Here is a 14,235-nt window from a genome sequence, read left to right as displayed (position 1 = left end):
CAGGCATCTTCCTACGAGAGTTTGGCACGGTATCGAACGCTTCTGCACAAGTTGATGCAGGTCATTGTAAAAGGCATTTTAGCTTCACTAAGAAAGTGTTTACTGCCAGGGAGTAAGTAAGACAACATTATGTGGTTAAGGCATGGTGAGACAAAGCATTTTGGCATTCACAGACCTTCTCGAATAGCGCTAATCCTAAACAAGCAAACACAACATTGCATTAATCATACTACATTTAAAGTACAGTGGTCCCCTAACTTACAATGGCCTCAAGATACAATATTTTCAACATACAATGCTACAGATAGTCAGGATCTGACATGTAAAAAAACTTACATGTAAAAGACATGTAAAAAACTAGATGATCAACCAATGAATGTGGCCATTTTACTAGTAAAATCCCCAAATTAGTGAAGTGCATGCAGTGATAGCCTGTCTAGTATCTCCTCTCTTCACTACAGTGTGATACTACATGTCCTGTACTGTGGTGTGTCTAGTATCTCTTCTTTACTGTATAGTGTGATACTACGTGTCCTGTACTGCTGTGTGTGTCTGGTATCTCCTCTCTACAGTACAGTGTGATACTACATGTCCTGTACTGCTGTGTGTGTCCAGTATCTCCTCTCTACAGTATAGTGTGATACTACATGTCCTGTACTGCTGTGTGTGTCTGGTATCTCCTCTCTACAGTACAGTGTGATACTACATGTCCTGTACTGCTGTGTGTGTCTAGTATCTCCTCTCTACAGTACAGTGTGATACTACATGTCCTGTACTGCTGTGTGTGTCCAGTATCTCCTCTCTACAATTCAGTGTGATACTATATGTCCTGTACTGCTGTGTGTGCCTAGTATCTCCTCTCTACAGTTCAGTGTGATACTACAAGTCCTGTACTGCTGTGTGTCTAGTATCTCTTCTCTACAGTATAGTGTGATACTACATGTCCTGCACTGCTGTGTGTGTCCAGTATCTCTTCTCTACAGTTCAATGTGGACTACATGTCCTGTACTGCTGTGTGTGTCCAGTATCTTCTCTCTACAGTTCAGTGTGATACTACATGTCCAGCACTGCTGTGTGTGTGTCCAGTATCTCTTCTCTACAGTTCAGTGTGGACTACATGTCCTGTACTGCTCTCTCCCTGTGCCAGGATGAGCTGCTCCGTTGGGCACCAGGTGAGGGAGGACGGCTTCATTTTATATTTCTGGGACCCTGCATGAGCTGTACAGGACCCTGAAAACACTCCAGTCATCTACATAGAAAATAACTTACCGCTTCCAGTAGCTCTTTCTGACTGTTGTATGTAAGGACTTGCTTTATCCATGTTAGCTAGCTTCTTATTTTCCTTTAAATTTAATTTTTTTTCTCATTTGGGGATGACATTTTAGGGGTTTCGAACCAATTACCAGTTTTTCATAGAGTTATGGTCTCAAGATACAATGGTTTCAACATACAATATGGATATCCACCATTACTGCAACAGGTCATTATCTTAAAGGAGTATTCGGGGGAAAATTCACTTATCCACAGGATTGGGGAAAGTAGGAGATTGCGGGGGCGGTCCGATCCAGAACCCCTTGGCAATCTCTGTATTGGACCCCAGCCAGCTCTGTTATGAATATAGGCTCTAATTATTCCTATGAAGTTTCAGAAAGAGCCGAGTGCACCATAAGAGCACTGTACTCAGCTCTTTCCGACGCTCCATAGAAATGAATAGAGCCACGGGTCATGTGCCGGACCCGCGGCTCTATTCATAACAGAGTCGGCTGGGGTCAGATGCGGAGATCCCAGGAAGATTGAGGGGTTCCCCCCCCCCCTCCATCTCCTACTTTTCCCCTATCCTGTGGATAGTGGAAAAGTGAATTTTCTACGGAATACCCCTTTAAGTTGATTAGTACTCCAATGAGGTTGTTTAGGTTAGGACCAGTGAGGTTATGGAGAGAGATGACTCCTCTGGAGTAGAATGCCACTCTTGAGGCTGATATATGACAAAGGATGGGAGACCCCATTCTTCTCCTTGTTTTCTTTTTAGGGTCCATTGATACTGCTTTGGTACATTTTTTCTTACTAAGGTCCCATTCATTTCTATGGTACCATGCACATACCTGTAGGTGTTACAGGTCCATGAGCTATGCCATTCCAATGAATGGGTCAATGCTAATTCGGACGGCTATGGATGTACATCTGTAATGAGTTGGGACAGCTCTATGGCTATATAAATCAAGTGAAAGGGTAAAGTTTCTACCATGCTGGACTCAGCCTGAAATAATTTCTTATCTATAACCATGAGAAGTAATCTTTTATCTTCTCTCGCAGATGCAAGTGTGTTGTCATGATTTATTGTATTATACGCTGTTAATCCAGAGATGTCGTCCCTGGGCTGGAGAGTGTTCATGTTATCTTGTTGGACATGCTGCCGCTTACTATTGCTCAGCTTCTCTTTCACCCAATAATGGTGGATTGCTGGCTTAGCAAAGTATTGCTTGTGGCTATGTGGCTAAGGTTCATAGGTATGTATGGGGTTGGATAGGCGTTTAGCCCATGAGCTGATTTAAATTACATATAAAAAGATATATCAGAAAACCAACCTCCCTTATGGAAGGAAATGAAACTCACTGACCAGTGTAAATAATCCTGGTGCAGCAGCTGCAAGACAGTCAAAGTGCAATCTACACAAACAAACAGGGGTGAAGGTCCAGCATCCGGATAAAACTTTTACTTTCTTGTCTAGCCAAACATGCATCTGGAATTATGTCATTTGGAGACTTGCTGGCATATTAGCTTGCACTTGCGTACAGTGACTGATTAAATTTATCCTGGGTCCCGAGCTGTCCCCCTATAGCAGATGGCCTGCCACGTAGCTCCCCTAATGTAGATGGCTCCTGCGTTATCCACCTTTAGTAGATAGCCCCCAGTGCAGCTCCTTCCTTTAGTAGTGGCCCATTGATGACAAATCATTTAAAAAAATGCTCCCCTGTTGCAGCTCTCCTCTTCTGCCTTCCAACACAAATGTGTGGTGTCCTACTTTTAGTGTTCTATGCACCTGTTACAAAGTTCTCACTTCAGCTTAAAGGGATGCTCCAGCGTGGGGGCACTTTTTTTGGGGGGGGGAGGAGGTGGCTGAAATAAAAGACGTCCACTTACCTCCCCGGTTCCAGCGGCGGGTCCCACATCACGGCACTCCAGTGCCCTGTTCCCGACCGCTTCCTGGTGTCTGACGCCGCCCGAGATGCTACGTCTCAGGACCGCTCAGCCACTCAGTGAAGGAGGCGGGATCCGAGCGGACTTCAAACGGATCCCGCCTCCTTCACTGAGTGGCTGAGCGGCCCTGAGACATAGCGTATCGGGCGGCGTCAGACACCAGGAAGCGGCCGGGAACCGAGCACCGGCGGGCCGTGATGCGGGACCCGCCGCTGGAACCGGGAAGGTAAGTGGACATCTTTTATTTCAGCCACCTCCTCCCCTGTCCCCCCAAAAAAAGTGCCCCCACCCTGGAGTACCCCTTTAAGGTGGTGATAAGGTATTTTAAAGTTTCACCATTAGGTGTCAGTGCTTCTTATATTAGTATGTTCTTATATGCACAGCAAAGGAAAGTTATGGGTTAATGTTTGTTGTACCATGTGGTTATTACTGACCAACAGGAGATGCTTTATCTGTTTCTACCTATCCATGCTCTCTACACACTCACCCCCTGTAGGAGGAGTTAGCTAGCTCCGTGTGGGAGGAAGTTAGTTGAGCCTAGACAAACAAGTTCATAGATGCAGCTAGAGACCAACAGTTCTATTGCTATTACCACTACATTCAGCATGCAGTGCTAGGCACCTTAAAGGAAGAGGTCACCAAGGAACACCCTAACCCACGCCAGGAAAACGTCAGAACAGAGCAGGGCATCATCCTAAAACAAAAGGAACTAGCCTCGATAGGACAAAGGTACCGTAAAGAAGGTCTACTCCTCTACTCTACCTCACAAGCACCACTGCAACTACCCCTCTCACTCTTTCTTGGGCACCTCCTCGAGCACAAAGGTCAAGCACTAAAGTCTGTGTAACGATTTATCTTTTCTGCATGTATTGTTACATTGAAGAACCTGACAGTAAAGCTGTTCTATTTTTCTACTACTGGGACTCTGTCATCTTCTATACCCACCAGCACCTATACACACAGGACCGTACACCTTGGGTTATTTTTCCCCTTTCTGTTGGTGGTGGTACCAATATTCCGGGTGGGTCAGTTGTCACTCAGGACTGCCTTGACAAGAGCCCAGGGACCCCCGACAACCTGGCAGGTTACTGACCACTGGGGAACACCACCAGCCACAAAAACAAGTGTGGTATAGCCGCTTTGCAGCAACCGGTGAACTGTTGAGTTGTTCCAGGTGACGCCACTTCTATGGTTGTTATTCAGTGGAATATAGCTTAGCCGGTTATGAGGTTGTCATGATGCCAGTGCTGACTCAGCACACAGGTGTGATGGTACACCTGCTTTTAGTTTTTTGTGGCTGGCTATTGTAACGCCTGGAGTAGTGGATCCACTGGACCGACAGCAGCGATGGCACTAACCTCACCAGGGGGCGGAGTCTAAGGGGCCGCTGGTTTTCATCAGAGCCCGCCACAAGGCGGGATGGACTTGCTGCGGCAGACGACCCCCAGGCGAGGCGTGGCAGGAGATGGCACAGGCAATGGTCTGCAGGTGAGAGCGCACGTGACAGGCTGAACACGGGAACCGATGGAGTGACAGGGGAACAGGAACCAGGAACAGGGACTTGGGACCAGGTAACGGATAGGACTCAGAAACAGGGACTTGGGACCAGGTAACGGATAGGACTCAGGAACAGGGACTTGGGACCAGGTAGCGGAATAGGACACAGGAACAACAGGGGGCTGGGCCAACGCTATGGGAAGCATGTAGAGGCTCCAACACTAAGGACAGGGCATGCTGGGATTTATAGGGGAGTGATTGGTGCCACTAACCAATTAGGAGCGCACTGCCCCTTTAAATCTGAGACAGCCGGCGCGCGCGCGCCCTAGGAGGCGGGGACGCGCGCGCCGGCCGGCACAGACCGCGACATGCACGGAGGAGAGGTGAGGCGCCCCAGGGGCCGAAGCAGCAGCAGCGCCGGGTCCCTACACAAGGACCCCGGCGGCTGCACGGGACAGGAGGCGGTCGCGGCGGCCACCCGGGACGCGGGAAGCCGCCGCGGCCGTGACAGTACCCCCCCCCTTTGGCCTCCCCCTCTTTCTTGCCTGCAAATGGCACAGGAAGCCACAAAGTCTTTGACATCTTGGGATAGACTGGGCCACCAGTAGTGGCGAGCGATCCGTTGGCTGGTCTTACGGACTCCAGGGTGCCCGGCCTCCAACGAGGAATGTCCCCACTTCAAAATACCTCTTCGAAGCGCAGGGTGAACAGGAGTCTTTCCGGGGGGTACTCTCCGAAGAGTGGAGGTGACGACTGGTACTAGGCGATCAGGCGGTAAAACGTGGCAAGGGAATGTGGGTCTGTGGACGAGGTCCTTCTGTAAGTTCTCCCGGTGGTGAGAGGACATGACCTCAGTCTTGGGTACGGAGAGAGGGTACACCTCGGCAGAGAAGGCATCCGCCGAGTCTTGGTCTTCTGCCGGTAGGCCGGATAGAGGCTTGGCAGGGACAGAAAACGACATAGTACACTTGGTCTGAGGTGACTTGAGACACTGGTTGGAACAGTCCTGACCCCAACTGAGAATCTCCCCGGTTCTCCAGTCCAGCTGAGGGGCATGTTCTTGCAGCCACGGGAGTCCCAGGAGGACCGCGGGGGAAGAATGGGGCAGGACGTAGAAGGATATCTCTTCTTGATGTAAAGGACCCACCTGGAGGACTAAAGGTGCGGTCTGGTAGTACACACGGTCGGTAAGAATTTCGCCCGTGACCGAGGAGATAGTCAGGGGCCTGGCTAGTCGGGTCACGGGTAGCCGCCATCTTTGGACCAATGTTGCCGCAATAAAACTGCCTGCTGACCCAGAATCGAGGAAGGCAGTAGTCTGATGATTTTGTCCTGAGGGAGTCCGGATGGAAACTGGCATAGACAGACTTGGAAAGGTGGCATTCACACCTAGGGACACCTGTCCCACCGGACCTAGGTGCGAGCATTTTCCGGATGTTTGGGGACGTAGGGGACATCCCAGCCGGAAGTGATCGGAACCACCGCAATAGAGACAGAGATTCCGCTCCAGGCGCCGGATTCTTTCATCAGGCGTCAGGTGAGCCCGTTCCACCTGCATAGGAATCTCAGGAGAGGGCTGGGACATCGAAAGGTCAGGATTCTGGAAAACCGGCGCCAGCTGGGGATGGCGACGGGAACGGCTTAGTAAATGTTCATGCCGAACCTCCTCCTCCCTCTCCGAAAAACGAGTATCAACTCGGGTGGCCAGTAGAATGAGTTCGTTCAGGGAGGTAGGCAGGTCTCGGGCAGCGAGCACGTCTCTCACTCGACTAGACAGACCCTTCTTGAAGGTGGCCAATAGGGCGGCCTCGTTCCAGTCCAATTCAGCTGCCAGGGTGCGGAACTGGATGGCGTAGTCACCAACAGAGGAGCTGCCTTGAGAGAGGTTGAGGAGAGCAGTCTCGGCTGAAGAAGCACGGGCAGGTTCCTCAAAGACGGAGCGAAACTCGAATAGGAAGGCCCGGAGGTTGGCAGCAACAGGATCATCACGGTCCCACAGTGGCGTGGCCCAGGCCAGGGCTCTACCTTCCAATAGGCTGATGATGAAAGCCACTTTAGAGCGCTCGATGGAAAACTGACTACTCAAAAGTTCAATGTGCATGGTGCACTGAGTCAAGAATCCTCTGCACAACTTAGAGTCCCCAGAGTACTTGCTTGGGAGAGCCAGTCGGAGTGAAGAAGAAGCATCAGGAGGTGGTGTGCGCTGGGCAGTAGTCTGCTGCTGTAAGGCGGCAGTGAGTTGCTGGATCTGCTGCGACTGTTTCTGGATTTGTTGCGCCTGCTGAGTGACCACTCTGGCGACGTCACGGAGATCAGGCACCTCGCCGGGATCCATGGTTGGAGCCTACTGTAACGCCTGGAGTAGTGGACCCACTGGACCGACAGCAGCGATGGCACTAACCTCACCAGGGGGCGGAGTCTAAGGGGCCACTGGTTTTCACCAGAGCCCGCCGCAAGGCGGGATGGACTTGCTGCGGCAGACGACCCCCAGGTCGCTTCCCCTGGCTTGGTTGCTGGTGTCGGCAGGCGAGGCGTGGCAGGAGATGGCACAGGCAATGGTCTGCAGGTGAGAGCGCACGTGACAGGCTGAACACGGGAACCGATGGAGTGACAGGGGAACAGGAACCAGGAACAGGGACTTGGGACCAGGTAACGGATAGGACTCAGGAACAGGGACTTGGGACCAGGTAACGGATAGGACTCAGGAACAGGGACTTGGGACCAGGTAGCGGAATAGGACACAGGAACAACAGGGGGCTGGGCCAACGCTATGGGAAGCATGTAGAGGCTCCAACACTAAGGACAGGGCATGCTGGGATTTATAGGGGAGTGATTGGTGCCACTAACCAATTAGGAGCGCACTGCCCCTTTAAATCTGAGACAGCCGGCGCGCGCGCGCCCTAGGAGGCGGGGACGCGCGCGCCGGCCGGCACAGACCGCGACATGCACGGAGGAGAGGTGAGGCGCCCCAGGGGCCGAAGCAGCAGCAGCGCCGGGTCCCTACACAAGGACCCCCGGCGGCTGCACGGGACAGGAGGCGGTCGCGGCGGCCACCCGGGACGCGGGAAGCCGCCGCGGCCGTGACAGCTATATTTTTCCCCAATGGTCGGTGACCTGCCGGGTTGTGATGGGTCCCTTGGGCGCTTATCACGGTAGTCCGGAGTGGAGATATGACCCACCTGGACTGTCGGTACCGCCACCCACAGAAAGGGGAAATGACCCAATGACAGTGTAGCTTGTGTGTAGCTGCTGGTGCAATGATCACTGAGTCCCAGTAGAATGAATAAACTTTTCTTTACTAGCAAGTTGTCTGTGGTACAAGATAAATGGTGACTGTTGAGATACAGACTAGCATTCACTAGATCTGTACGGAGAGATACCGAGGTAGAAAGTAAGATAGCAGTGCTGACATGGTTGGTGCTGAGAAGAGTAGAGAGTTGAGAGTAGCGGAGAGGAGTTTGTCTTGAGAGCCCCAACCCAATGTAGTCTGATGGAACTTTAGAAGAAGAAGAATACTTCAGAAGAAAACTTAAAAGAAGAAGAATACTTGTGCCTGTGTTTCGACTTTTGTCGCTATACCACCTTTTGCCCTGCAGTGTCGAGTTACCCATCCTATCAGAGTGACACAAGCCCCAGTCCTAGTTACCTGTATTGAGCTAAGCGTTCCACTCCAAAGGAGTGGGCCAGTGTGCGGCCCTTTTTCACCCGTGAAGTGCAGACAAGGCAGAAAGTCGATAGGCTTCCATAAAACAGATGTGCATTGGCCGGGCATCAAAGGACTGCGCTGGGCCCAGGTATTTTCCGAGTCATTAAAATTGCATGCACCTCAAACAATGTTCCAGTGGTCATTCACACAGGAGGAAACAATTTATTTTTCCTGCGACTCACTGACTTGATTACGCTTATTAGGACAGACATGGAGCGCATACAAGGGTTTTTTTCCAAGATAGTCCTAGTCTGGTTGGAGATAGTGCCAGGCCCGGATTGGTAATCTGGCGGAGCGGGCGAATGCCCGCTGGGCCGCCAGGATTACCAATCAGAGGGGCTGCTGGTCCCCTTGCAAACTAATATCGGCCCCTGCAGTGGTTGAGAGAACAGCGCTGCCGGCCACCGCGCTGTTCCCTCAGCCTCTGCTAATGGGGCTGAGCCGGCATACTCCCTCCTCCCCCTCCCCTCCAGAACACTCAAGGGCCGCTCTGCCTCTTAGTTATTTCTCTATGTGTAGCAGAGGTGCCGCACAGGCACGTCTGCTACCGTCGGCTGACGTTATTTCCTGCCGCAGGGGAGCTGATTAATGGAGGACAGGGGAGAAGGAGCTGCTGCCCCCTGCAGCATAGAGTGGCTGCTGCCGACTGAGGAATCACACAGAGGGGGCCCTTGCTGCTATGAACAAACAGCACTGCTTGGTGAGAAGAAAGAAGGACTCTTAAAGACCTTTTCTCACCAAGCTACAGCCAAAGCCTGCCCTCCCCCCCCTGTGTAAGGACGCAACCAACTTTCCCTCCCCCCACTCAGTGACGTCATCATCTCCTTCCTGCTCTGCTGTCGGAGGGGCAGGGGAGCACCATGCTGGCTGTGAGGGAGGAGGACCTGTCAGCAGCTGGGATGGAAGGAGCTTGTCTATGAACAGTAAGTGATTGTTTCTTGTCTTATAGTGTGAGTGCAAAGTGAAACTGTGTATCTATATAGTAGTGTGTACAGTATGTGTATTGTGTGTGTAAAGGATTTCTATATGTATGTATAGTGTGTATTTATTTATGATATATGTATTTACAGTATATATATATATACATATATATATATATATATATATGTGTGTGTGTGTGTGTGTTTGTGTGTGTGTGTATATATAGTGTATGCATTCCTCTGTAGTATGCTTATGATAAATGCATGTATGAATGTGCAGTAGGCATGTAGAGGCATGTAGACACATATAGAGGCCATGTTCACATGGCGTAACATACCGGCCGTTCTGTGGACGGTGTTAGAGAAGATCATTCTAGTCGGTACTGCAGTACCAGACGGATAATCTTCACTGCCGCTGAATTCGGATGCAGGCGCATCAGTGTGTGTCTGCATCCGAATTCCCTCTGCTCACAATGGAGCGTGCGTCCAGAGTCGCACGCGCCATTGTGTGAACTGACTCGGTTTTCTGTGGCCGCAGAAAACTGACATGTCAGTTTCATGCGGCGCCGCTAGGGATCCCGGCCGGAGTGTATACTATGTGTATACACTCCAGTCAAGATTCCTTAGAAAGTACCATTACGTAAGTTCCATAGTAATCATGGCCGTTGTTACAACAGCCATGATTGTTACGTAACCTACGCAGTGGGAACATGGCTTTATAATGTATATTTGTACAGATTGTGTTCATATGTGCATGTATTAAACAAAATACAAAGGACCACATCTACTTCATGCAAAAATTGTGTCTTTTTATTCTTACAGTATTATATATATTTTGTATATGCAATGTGGTAGAATATGAAAACACATGTTTTGCATGGAGGAGATGCTGTCCTAGTTTATAGTCTACTTTGTGAGAGGGATGCCAGGGGTTGGTTGTAGTGCGCCCAGCCCAAGGGAATCTGCAGTACACAGCGCGACACAAAGTGTATACTGCCTGTGGTAGACAAATTGTGCCGACATGTGACCATACACAAACTGTAGCATCAGCACAATCTGTTTAATGCCGGCTACATGTGTACATATGTATGCATGCACAGTGTGTGTTTATGATGTATGTATGTATGTATGTATGTATGTATGTATGCACAATGTGTGTCTGTATGTATACATGTATGTATGCACAGTGTGTATGTATGTATGTATTTATGTATATATATATGTATGTATGCACAGTGTGTATGTATGTATGTATTTATGTATATATATATGTATGTATGCACAGTGTGTATGTATGTGTATATGTATGTATGCACAGTGTGTGTGTATCTATGTATGCATGCATCGTATGTATGTGTGCACAGTATGCGTCTGTATGCATATATGTATGTATGCACAGTGTGTATGTATGTATGTATGTGTGCACAGTGTGTGTTTATGTATGTATGTATGTATGCACAGTGTGTATGTATGTGTGCAGTGTGTATGTATATTTGTGTGCATGCACAGTATGTATGTGTGCACAGTGTTTGTGTGTGTGTATGTATGAATGTATGTATGTATGCATGCACAGTGTGTGTGTGTTTGTCTTTATGTATATATGCACAGTATGTATGTATGTGTGCACAGTGTGTGTTGAGTGTTTGTGATGTATGTATAGCATATGTGGTGTGTGGATGCGGGTAAGAAATACAGAGGGGACCTGATACTATAATACTATATAGAGGTGCAGAAGGGCTGGACTACTATATAGTAACACAGACTTCTTATAAGGGGGCACAGAGGGAGAAAGGTTACTGTGTTAAGCAATACACTTGAAGATGATGCTGGAGCAAGGATCCTAAATTGTTTGTCTGGTAGATCTTGCAGGGAGGTGTCATGGCTGGAGAAGTCTTCATGATAGCCAAGCAAGAAAAAGAGAACAACTTCATCAAAAACGTCACTTGCTATTCATGCACAGAAAACACCTCCTGTGAGTCACTGGATGTAACTGCACTATAATTACTCCTTTTTAAATCATCCTTTTTATTACCAGCTGAAGTGTAAATCAGTCAGAGCAGGCCGGGGCAGGAGGTGCAGCTGGGGCTCTGCTCTACCTCTCACACTTCAGATGGTAATGATTATAAAAGTTTATGTAGGACTAAAGGTCCTGTCACTTATATCTCCCTCGCACCTGTATGCCGGGATCTACAACACTGTACGTGGTATGGACCACTCTTATTCCCTTTAAGAGCACAGACATACCTAATCCATTGTGGATTTGGTGCATCTGAAATACATAAATATGCAACATCAAATCCACAGCAGATTATGTTGTTTTTTATGTGTTGATGGTAGGGTTCATGTATTTAATGAAGTAGTGAGTAATGAGCAGAATTTGCTACAGCCTGTATAGCACACTGCTGTCTATAATATATTGGGGAGCATATATTATGTGGGCTGCTGAGGTTTGAGTGCCAGGGCTGATTTTAAGTCCCAGTCCGGCCCTGGATAGTGCCCACGGTGGTGTGACAAAGGGCCAGAGACGCCAAGGCAGTAGAGAAGGCTCGGCCCGAGCTGAAGTAGTAATGCAGCACCATCAGCTGGAGGGGGACAATAGGAGGCTGATGGCGCATGACGGTGTCCACTTAAATGATATAGACCTGGACATATTTATATCTGGCCTGCAGGACAGAATAGAACAGGCTCTCTTTCTTTTGAGTGGGGATGAGAGTCCCATGTAGCTGTTCACAGGCTCCTCCTTGGAGGTCGGTTGACTATGTCTGGAGGAACTCAATTTGACATACCTGCTGGTGTCAGTGGCCGGCATACCTTGAGGAATATCTCTGTCCGTTTGGTTGCCAAAATACGAGTTACATGTTTGAAAAAAATTGAATTGAATAAATAGCTGTGGCCGACCACTGTCCAATAGGAAAGAAGCCTGTGTCTGTGTGTTTTCGCTAATGTCATGCTGGTGGTTAGTTTGTAAGGGGGTACAGTCATTTCTGCAGTCTTCCATTCCTGACTATACTACTAGTGCATGAAAACTACTGCCAACAATTTGTGACTAGTCTGGGGACCAGGGACCAAAACTTGGGGTCCATAGCTTCTAGTGGAATTTAAGAGCAGGAAATCTCCTAGACTCAGCACCACAAATTATGGTTCAAAAAAAATTCACATCTAGTAAGTAATAGGGAATGTGCAGCCAACAGCTGATTGCCAGAAACGGATGCATGAATAAAATCTAATGGTAAATCTGTTTAGGTTTGGGACATACCAGTCACCTCGGACTTTGATAATGTCCAATTGAAATGGAAGTTGGTAAAAATCATAATTTTCCAGAAGGCAGGGGGAACATAATAAACAAGCGCTACTTACCTCTCCCCGTGCCTTCAAAGAGCCATGTCACAGGCTCCGGGACCCCTGCCGGAAGTCATTTTCTGCCAAGTTGCGATGTCATCATGTCAACTCGGGAGAAAATACTCGACCTAGCTGATGGATTGCCCACTCAGCCAGCCAATCAGTGAATGCATAGGTGCCCTACCCCAGTCAATTACTGACTGAGCCGGCAATCCATCAGCCAGGTCGTGACATCCCTTCAGAAGGAGATCCAGGAGTCCCAGAGTGGTAAGGCAGCTTAATTATCATGTTCCTCCCTGCCTTCTGGAAAATCATGATTTTCTCCAGACTTTTCCTATAATTTGGGCTCCCCAGATCTGCTAAAATGGATCACTTACAATCAGATCATTGGGGACCCTCTTTGGGATTCAAGACTTACATTCCCTTACATTAAGGGTCAGTTCACACATACAGACTCGCAGCGAGTCTGTCAGGTCCTGGCAGTTCACTGTCACTACATACTCGCAGCTGTCTGAACGACCGCTGCATGTATGTAATTCTGCCGGCCCCTTAACCCCTTCTGCTGCCACCCGGCTTCTGCTCAGTATACATTACCTCTCCTCGCTGCACGGGGTCCTGGCGTACTGCTCTTCCGCCCGGCCAATCAGTGTGTTGCGCAGCCGCAGCCACTGATTGGCCGGGCGGGAGAGCAGTACGTCGGGACCCCGTGCAGCGAGGAGAGGTAATGTATACAGAGCGGGAGCGGAGCGGGAGCTGGGTGGCAGAAGAAGGGGTTAAGGGGCCGGCAGAATTATTTTCACGCAGCGGTCGTTCAGACAGCTGCGAGTTGTAGTGACAGTGAACTGCCAGGACCTGACAGACTTGCAGCCAGATTTACATGTGAACTGACCCTAAACATACTTGTCGTATTATACTATGTAGTATACATGTGTGGTGCACTACGACGACCGGTCACTTGCCAGAGTGTGACGCCACTACTGTGGTGGTTGGTCAAAATATAGCTCAGTCAGATGATATACTGTCGTGATGCCAGTGCCAGTGGGGCACACAGGTATGGAGGCACACCTACTTTTATTTTATGATGACGAGCTATATCCACAGAGCTATATCCTTTCCCTTGTGGTCGACCTGTTGGGCTGTGAGGGGGTCCCTTGGGTACTTATCACGGTGGTCCGGGGTGGAGTCGTGACCCACTCGGATTATCAGTACCACCATCCACAGAAAGGGAAGATGACCCAAGGATGGAGTAGTGACAGAGTAGTGACTGTGTAGGTGCTGGAACAATAATCACTGAGTTCAGTTATCTTTACTGTGAGAATACTTTCTACAATAGCCGATCATAGACTGTAGACGTGACAGAACAGAATCGGTGCTAAGAGCTTCAGAGTAGAAGACTTGAGCTGATTTGGTTGCCTGCTGAGAAGTAGAGTGAGCTGAGAACAGTAGAGACAAGTTTTTACTGCAAGTTCAGAGTCGTGAAGAGGAGTTTGTGCTGAGAGTCCCAACCCAGGGTAGAAGTCTGCCCTGCCGAAACTTTGGAAGAAGAAGAAGTAGAATACTGAAGAATACTTGAAA

The sequence above is a fragment of the Dendropsophus ebraccatus genome, chromosome 14 (genome assembly GCF_027789765.1).
Source record: "Dendropsophus ebraccatus isolate aDenEbr1 chromosome 14, aDenEbr1.pat, whole genome shotgun sequence".
Lineage (NCBI taxonomy): Eukaryota > Metazoa > Chordata > Amphibia > Anura > Hylidae > Dendropsophus > Dendropsophus ebraccatus.
Note: the sequence above shows the minus strand (reverse complement) of the source record.